This window comes from Dromaius novaehollandiae, chromosome W (assembly GCF_036370855.1).
Source record: "Dromaius novaehollandiae isolate bDroNov1 chromosome W, bDroNov1.hap1, whole genome shotgun sequence".
In the NCBI taxonomy this organism is placed as follows: domain Eukaryota; kingdom Metazoa; phylum Chordata; class Aves; order Casuariiformes; family Dromaiidae; genus Dromaius; species Dromaius novaehollandiae.
The window spans coordinates 16,496,097-16,504,722 of NC_088130.1; positions in this window are offsets into that span (position 1 = coordinate 16,496,097).

Sequence of the window (8,626 nt, forward strand, 5' to 3'; positions counted from 1 at the left end):
TCTTCCTACTGCTCTTTTGCATCCATATTCATGGAAAAGAAGTGCTCTTAACTGACCGTAGAAGTAGTCCTCATGAGAATACCTTCCCATTCCAATCCAGTCTTTCTTAGCAAATTATGTACAAGATTTTGAAGGTAAAAGGTAGAGACATATCAAAATTACTGACAATGCCTTTTGAAGATAGAACATCATAGCCTTGAAATCCAATGCTTTGCAATCCATTTTTAGTGCCAGAATTACGACTCAGAAATTACTTTTGCCTTCCCGTAGAGGACTCCCTTAAAATAAGAAAATTCCCCTGGTAGGACATTTGCTGGACTGGGGCTGGAATGCTGTGATAGCTTAACTTATCAAAACAATTGCTATGAGCAAATGTGGCAGGTGTGCCAAATATAGGAAAATTTCTAAGCCCTGTCTTGCCTCCTTCCATAAAATTGTTTGAATGGCTGCAGGCTCAACACATGTTTCATGTCATATTGACTGCTCTGGGTCAAACACTGCTTGGTCTTGTGGAAGCTCCTTGCCAGTGCATCCATGCAAGATGGTCTGAAACTCCTGTCGTTTTTATACTTCACAGAAACTCACAGGTTCTGTTTTAGATTTCTATCAGAGAGTTGTATATTCAAATGCTATCATCTTCTAAGATTGACAAATACAAGAGCAAGTATGCTAAAAGAGTGATACGTCTGAAATGCATGTGAAATGTGGAAGACTCGACTTTGATTAGCTGGGGTTTTGTTGTGAATAGGGAGCATGGAGGGAGAGTTTATCAGCTTTTGTGAGAAAGAGTAAACTTACTGAGCTAAGCATACTTATATTGAAATGTGAAAGAGAAGTAGTAGAATTTGGTAGGTCTATCTGGAATAAAAGAAAACAAGAGATAGAAATTTAAAAGTATTAAAAGATTACATAGCATTAAATGAAATAAGAAAGCCAGATTCATAGAAATAAGATTGAACTTAACAAGGCAGTGTATTGGGTATTACAGAATCTTACTTTATTTTTGAAGACATCTATCTTTTGAATTTCTTGGGCACTAATCTTGAAAGCCACCAACTTTTTGCTGCAGCTTAAGCAAGTCATTACATTTGCAATTTCTCCCTAACCAAATGGTAATAACATTTACTTAGCTCAGACAAGTATTAGGTATACTTTTTTAACAGTGTCTTTGTGTTGCGAAACAGATACTGTTTACTTTTAGGAAAGCTTGCTCAGAAAAAAAAAAAAAAAAGATTGAAGTTTTCTGTGATTTTGTGAGCTAAACTGGGCCAATGAGGGGTCAGAGACCTGCCATGCTGGTGTTAATGGGTGTGGGACTGCCCAGGAACATGAGTGGTAGTAGGCAGAGGTGGAGTGCTTGTTTTGGCGGTGACTCAGCCTCCTCTTGGTGCCTCACCCCTAATCTGCTGTCTTTGTCACCTCAGTATTTCACTGTTGCAACACACTCTAGCTTGAAAAGCTACTAAAAAGCTTCCAGTATTGAAAATGTTGCTGCTTGTCTCTATACCGAACATCAATGGAAAACTGCATCTCAGTTCTGACCTGTGCAGGTAGGTCAGACTACCTGTCTGCCAGATATCTTACAGCAGGATTTTCCTGAAGACAGCAAAGCTATCTGATTTGTACCAGCAGAGAACTTGCCCAGTTAAAACTCTTGTGTTTATAGCCTTTCAGAATTGAGTCATTTTTCTGATGTATTTATCTCACTGATATGTATTTATCTCACTTACCATGTGGCAATCTAACTTCTTCCAATACAGTAAACATTTCAGGGCCTTCGCAGCAACAATCCAGATCCATGGGGAATGATTTAATGAAAATCCCCAGATGTTAAAACCAAAGCGACTTAGTATTGTCCAGAGATGGTATAAGGCAATGGCAGCCTTATATTGATTTTACCTTTACATTTGGGACCCTGCTGGAAAAAAGTGTGCAAACCCTACCACACCATAAGATGCACCTTCAAGTGGAGAAAGAGTGGGAGAAAATTCTGAGTGTCTTATTAAGAAGCTCACAAAACACACTGCTTGCCCTGAAAATCATAAATTACAGCTTGATTCATGTTCACTAGATGGCAGCAGATTCAAAAGAATAGCTGAAAAGCCATAATTCAAATAAACAGTTTATGAAAACAGGGCTTAAAGACATGGCTATGCAGTAAAATAAAGGTGCAATTATAAAACGTGATTAAAAATTTAGCTAGTCTGGGTAAGAGGAACGGGGGAAAATGGCAGCACAGGCATCAGCGTGGTCTGGCAAGCAGGGCCTTTTGCCAGGATTTCCTTACAACTTGTGTTTTGTTTGCCACCCCAAGGTTGCAGTTCCTGCCAGCATATCTCCAGTTCCCCAGGCTCACTAGATCAAAGCCGGCATGGCTGTGCCTCCCCATGCCGCGTCCAAACATTCATTCTCTGTTTCAATAGTATCTAAGAGACTGTTTTAGACATGCAGCATGCTTGTCTGAATACAATACCTATTGTAAATGAGGTAAATTGGGAAGTAGAGGGCCTGAGATTTCAAAAAATTTCAGAAACAGGAAGGGTAGGCCCTTCCACTGGCAGAGATGGGTTGAGAAGAGGATGTCTGTCCAGGCACTCAGGTCTGTAAGCTGGAGGGTTGCCAATACCACCGTCTCAGCTGCACGGCTAAAGCTGACATAAAGCTATACCAGCAAATGCTCCTAGCAGAAATTCACATGGCAAACCTGTGGTACAAGGTAAATGGTAAAATGGTTTATCTGTGGGTACAGCCTGGAGTGATTCCCCACATGAACTAAATGATACAGGCAGGAGGATTTTTTAGTCTGCAGCACTGCAGCGACAATGGGGCTTTTGCTAGCATATGTTAGCCAAAGGTGTGATTTTTTCCATGGCACTGTGCAGAGTAAACCAGGCTTAATGCGTGAAGGGATAATGAAGCCTGGTTGTGACGCTATTTCATGGCAGACATCCCAGGATATGTGCTCACCCCATAAAACTGACCTCTCCTACTCTCAGAGCAACCAGGGGATTTTGATGAGATTGCTGATGTTACGGAAAATATTAAGTAATAATCCCTTCCATCAAACCAATTCCCAGTTCCTCAGTTAGCTAAAAATGCTCTAAAAGTTTTATTATAGTGGATAGTTTTACAACCCCACATGTTTTTTAGTTCCCAGGTTAACTAATTTTTTGAACATTATCATAAACTAGAAGTACAGAACATGACAGGTCGTTCAAATAATAGTATTGTGAGAAGTATATGAATAATATTGACTTTACTAATTTACTGTTTATAAGACCCTTTACATTGTAAAAAGATAGGAAGTACTTTCATTAAATACAGCCTACATGCATGCAGTTAGACGTACATATCTCTGTGTGTGAGCATGTGTAAATATGAGAGGTCAGATACTCAGTTCATAGAAACTAATGTATTTCTGTTGACTCCAGAAACAGTCCATAACCACAAAATACAAGTAAGGAAGCAGCATGGACCACGGATCTTCTTAAGCCAAGATTTTCTCGAGATGGTTGGCTATAGCAATGAGACCGTTAAACTCAAAAGTTGTGCACAGTGATGTAATCAGAAGTACTGATCTTCAGATTCAGTTCCCCACTTGCTGCAGACGTGGTGGATGCCTGATGCCGGATTGCCTCTTTGGGCCTGGTGGGCATCTGTAGGATTTTCAAGTGTCCAGAAATGCATTGGAAACATGCAATACTTTTTTAACAAGGCTGTTGCCTGATAATCTGAAGTAAATATCCAAAGTTCTCAAAATCTCCCCAGAACAGATTCCAGGTTGGAAAAAAGGACATAACTGAGGAAATTAAAGAGCAGCTCTGTTTGGAAGTAGCGAAAAGGAATAAAGAGATCTACTGAATAAAGTCACTTTTTGGACTGATTTTACCTTGCTAGTCTATGTATTCTTCAGAAAGCAGTCAACATGAGGAAATTTGAGTTTAGCTCCAGTCCTCTTTAAATACACAGTGCTGGCATTTAAGGAATTGTTAGAATTGTTCTGTCATGGTTTTCCAAATACTGGATACACGTTACTGCTTTATGGAAAAGGTCTGCCTTCCTACTAAAGGAAGAGGACTTGGCAGGAAAACATTTATGCTTAACAGGTAAACAGATTTGGTTGTGCTTTTGCATTGCTATCAAAACATACCTCATGGAAGATCCAGTGTTAGAAATATGTTAGTTTATCTGTTCACATGCATTAGGTTATTTATATTAAAGCAAGGTTAAAAAGCCCCTGAATATATGAGGAATGTAGGAAGATACAAATATTTCAGAAATGGGGAAACTAGGAAAGTGGACAGTCTTAAGACAAAACCTTTAAAATTGCCTGTCTGATGTTTGGTCATTAGATATGTGGATTATAGGAGTATTTGGAAAGAAACAATGAGGCTTTGCCTGGACATATTGATATATATTGTTGTTTATAGTTTCTAAGAAAGTACGTAGGCAGTTTAGTTGCTGAAATTGGAGATGTGCATTGTTACACACAGCACTGCCAGTTTGCTTGATATATGTACTAGTATATTTGCCCTTGCTCTGGAGCAAATCACTTCTGCCTTTAATAATTCCTTTGTGACAAACAACAGTGAGCTGACATTATACATAAACTCAGAGTGGTTTAAGGCTTCTCAGCAGCATAGGCAAAACTGAATTTTGCTACCCCATGGGTGGGGACAAAATACCTTTCTAGGGGCAGGAAAGGCTGGTTTTGTGGTGGTGGTAGAGCTGGTGCAGGGGAGGAGGAGGCAGGTTGGGTAAGAAGTCTGGGGTAAATCAAAGGCAGGAGAAAGGAGCTCGGAGGAGCCCTCAGGGTTTTGGGATGCTGCTGGAGGGGAGGGAGGGGTGAGTGGCCTTTCAGGAAAATTTCCGGAGGAGCAGGGCCAGAGCTGCTTGGTTACATCCAGGAGAGGCAAAAGACCGGAGAGTGGGCATGCTGGTAGGCAGGCAGGTAGTGGGTGGACGTGGAGTTGTCCCACTCTCCTTCCCATTAGTCACCGAAGGAGAGTGCAGATGCAGCCAGCTCTGGCAGCTGGGTGAGGGCGAAGGCAGAGCTGGAGCAAGCAGGCTTTTGTCCAGGGTGAGCCCTCCCCCATCAGTATGCACTCCCGCTATCCCGGCATGTTGCTGTTTTTTACAGCTTTGCGTGCTACATTCATCTTTTTGCTTCATATCTCTTCTACCTGTTCATGCCCAATGAGCATGTGCAGCAGCCAGGGCAGTAGGACGGAGGGACAACCTTGCTTGGGAGCACAGTGTCCCTTTGAAACACCGTCCCCACCAGGCCTCCTGGCACATGGCTCTCCTCTGTCACCTTTTTCTTGGATGGGGACAGGTACCAAGAGCAGCTTGGTGTGTTGCAAAAGGGCCACTTATTATTAGGAATATTTTGTCACTCCTTCATTTTGCACTGTTAAGCTACTGCCTGAAGCTGTTCCTGAAGTCTTTAGCTTGTAATGAGTTGGAGCTCAGAAAGCATGGATAAGGTTAGTTATCATACTTCGATGATTAACCAAGAGTTCCCATGGAAAAAAGAAATATATTGCCACAAACAAACAAACAAACAAACTTTGTTGTAATCCCACTAACTGTGCTTAAGAAGAAGAGCACCTTCAAAATCCTCAATGTCCAAAAGATGTCTGGAAGGTAACTGAAACACAGTTGTGTCCTCATACCCTAATAGATAGTAGTTTGTAGTAGTTTCACTGTGTTCATGGGACACCGTTTCAAATGCAGCATCATCATTTGGCTCTACATTGTATTTCCTTGGAATTTCAATAGTTGTGAAAATAATGAGAAATGGGCTTGGACCAGCTCACGCAAATTGCCGTCATGTTTGTCCTTCTGTGCGTGTCAGATTTCTGCATGTGTGCAAACGTGTGTCTCCCCTTGTGTTGATGTGTCTGGGATCACGCAAGGGTATATTAGTGATGACAGCTTGTAGTTGCCAGGCCACAAGAGGGACCCAAAGACACGCGTTGCTTTTTAGGAGCCCCTGTGTACTTCTAGGACCTTTACCTTCCAGCTTGGGTTTTTTAAAAAATAGTTTATTTTCTTTTAATTTTAGTTCTGAGGAAATTTTCTACTACTCACTTATAAGCCTTCTGAGGGAAAATCTGAAAAAAGGCTCTCACATGGATCATGGATGCCTAGTGCACTGAGAAAGGCTATATAGCTTCTAGACTGATAGTCATAAATCATGTAAAAACCTTAGGAGGAAAGCATCTGCACTGACGTATTATACTGTGAGTGCCTACAAGAAAAATATTAAATAAATACAGCATTTGGAATTTTCCCTTTATTAGTGTTTTTGAACATCTAGCCAAGCAGGCAACTGCAGATGTGATGAGCCAGTTCCATAAATTAGAGGAAAACATTATTAAAAGTAACATTGCTCCATAAATATAATAAATTGGAGACACTCTGTAATACACGGCTTTGCCGCTGCAGTAACTCACTGTTCCTCCCACAGCTGTGTCGCCTCTAAAACGTACAGTGCGTGTGTAACCAGGGCATTTCTGCCACGGTGACGAAAACCAGCTTTGATATCTGCCTTTTTGGAAGGAGCAGCGCTGCCTGCAGAAATGCTGGTTCAGGGGCTTCGTTAAGCTGTCTTGAGGAATGCCTTCCCCGGTGAAGACATGTCAGATGCCTTCACCCTTTGGGGCTGCTCCTCCTCCTCCTGCCTCACCCTGTGGTCAGTAGACGTGAGTCAGGGTTACGTCTACGGGACTCTGTCTTTCTCTTGCTGCCTCTTCACGCTGTTTTGGTCCAAGTAAGTGGTAGCAATGTTTTGCTGTTTACAAGAGCTATCTCCAGTGGGGAGGATTGGGGTTTGTTTTGCTGCAGTGACAGCTCCTGGCTTTTCAGCTGAAAAACTAATTCTGGTGAGGGGAGACATGATGATTTGGCATCATTAAAGTTACACCATGTTGCATCTGTGTGGCACTCTCAGTCTAGATGAACTACAATTATTAATGAAACCACTCGATTCTATTTTTGGAGGAGGCAATAAAATTCTGTCCGTAATTTGCTGAGAGGAAAGATGAGGCCCAAAAACTGATTTCTTTGGGGGCAGAGGGTGAGTCTGAAGCAGGAGGGAGAACAGCACCCAGCCCTTCATGGCCTGGGAGGAGGCCAGTCCCTTCCATAAACTTGCTTTTTTCCTTCCTCTGTTTCCCCTGAAAGTCACTCAACAAGTTGCCTCCACAAGTCCAAGATGCTGCAGAGGCACATACACTCTCAATTACACATCCACCTCTGCAGAGACTCCTCTGTATTCCCCGACTCAGAAGAGGCCACGCTGACTTCTGCCCAGTGCCAGCAGTGAATTCATATCTTCGCAGCCGTGTTGTACATAAGGAACGTACAGTATGAAGTGCGGTGACAGCCTGACACGAAGGACGGTTCCCTTCCCTTTCTGCTTTTCCTGGCAACGGCTGAACATGCACCAACAACACACCTTCCATTACTAATATTTTGAAACCTAGAGCAGGAGAGTGCCTCAAACCGCAGCCTTATAACGTAATGAAGAATACACACAGCTGCAGTAACAACCACATAATTATTTAATTAGTTTTTGACAGCTTCAAATTGCGCAGGCAAAGGAATGCATGAACCGCACATGGAAACCTGCCAGCAAAGGTTTTACATGTGCGCAGATGGCTTTAGCTATTGTAACGCAAAGCCAGGTTGCTGTACTTTTACTGCAAAGCCTAACAGCACATCACACACCACAGAAATTATATCAGGGGAATAAAAATGGTGTTTGTAATTATTTCTTCCCTTTTATATCATCATGTTGCTTTCATTGTATTTAACTTCTCATAAACTTAGCACACTGAGACCAAAGATGGGAATATTTTAGTACTAACTTAAGTAATCTGTAAAGTAACAGCTTCTTTGGGGCTTTGGAATAAGCAATTATAATGCCACTAATTAACATTATATATCACTTTCTATTTTAAAGTCCTGTTATGGATGTGAATTAATGAACAACTCTGTTGGGAGGCTAAGTATCATTATCTTTATTTTGAAAAAAAGAAGACTGAAGCTCGGAGAAGTGAAATAATTTGCTAGAGGCCACAGTTGGATTCAGGGAAAAAGTGACGTCAAATTAAGGATTTCCTCAGTTTTCATTTGACTCTATGGAGAGCTAGAACAAGAATTTTCAATATAGAAATGAAGGGAAAAGAGTTGCCTGCAACAAAACTGATGAGGAGAGGACTAGCATTAGTAGCAATCTGTCTTTGGAAATGGATTATTCCAAAGGGGAAGATAATAATTTAGAAATGAAGTGAAGCCTAATGTACTGTAAATATTTGCTCTTCAGCTGCTGCGAAGCCCACACCCATCTCTTAAGTCACTCCAAAGTGTTTATAATTTCCATGTGTTGCAAGCTCCATGATTTTATATTAGAGAGGAAGTGATTTCTCCTGAGTGAACCTAATTAAGGCTAACTGTTAAAATAAAACACAAATTAATTCAAAACTTCACTCTGAGCTCTAAATGAACACAAACTTACTTTGAGGTTCAAAAAGTTAAGTCCCCCCTTTTTTCCAAATAATTGTAGTTTTCATATTTTCCAGCCTTTGCTCTTTATGGTTCTGGCTGGGATGGGAAATGC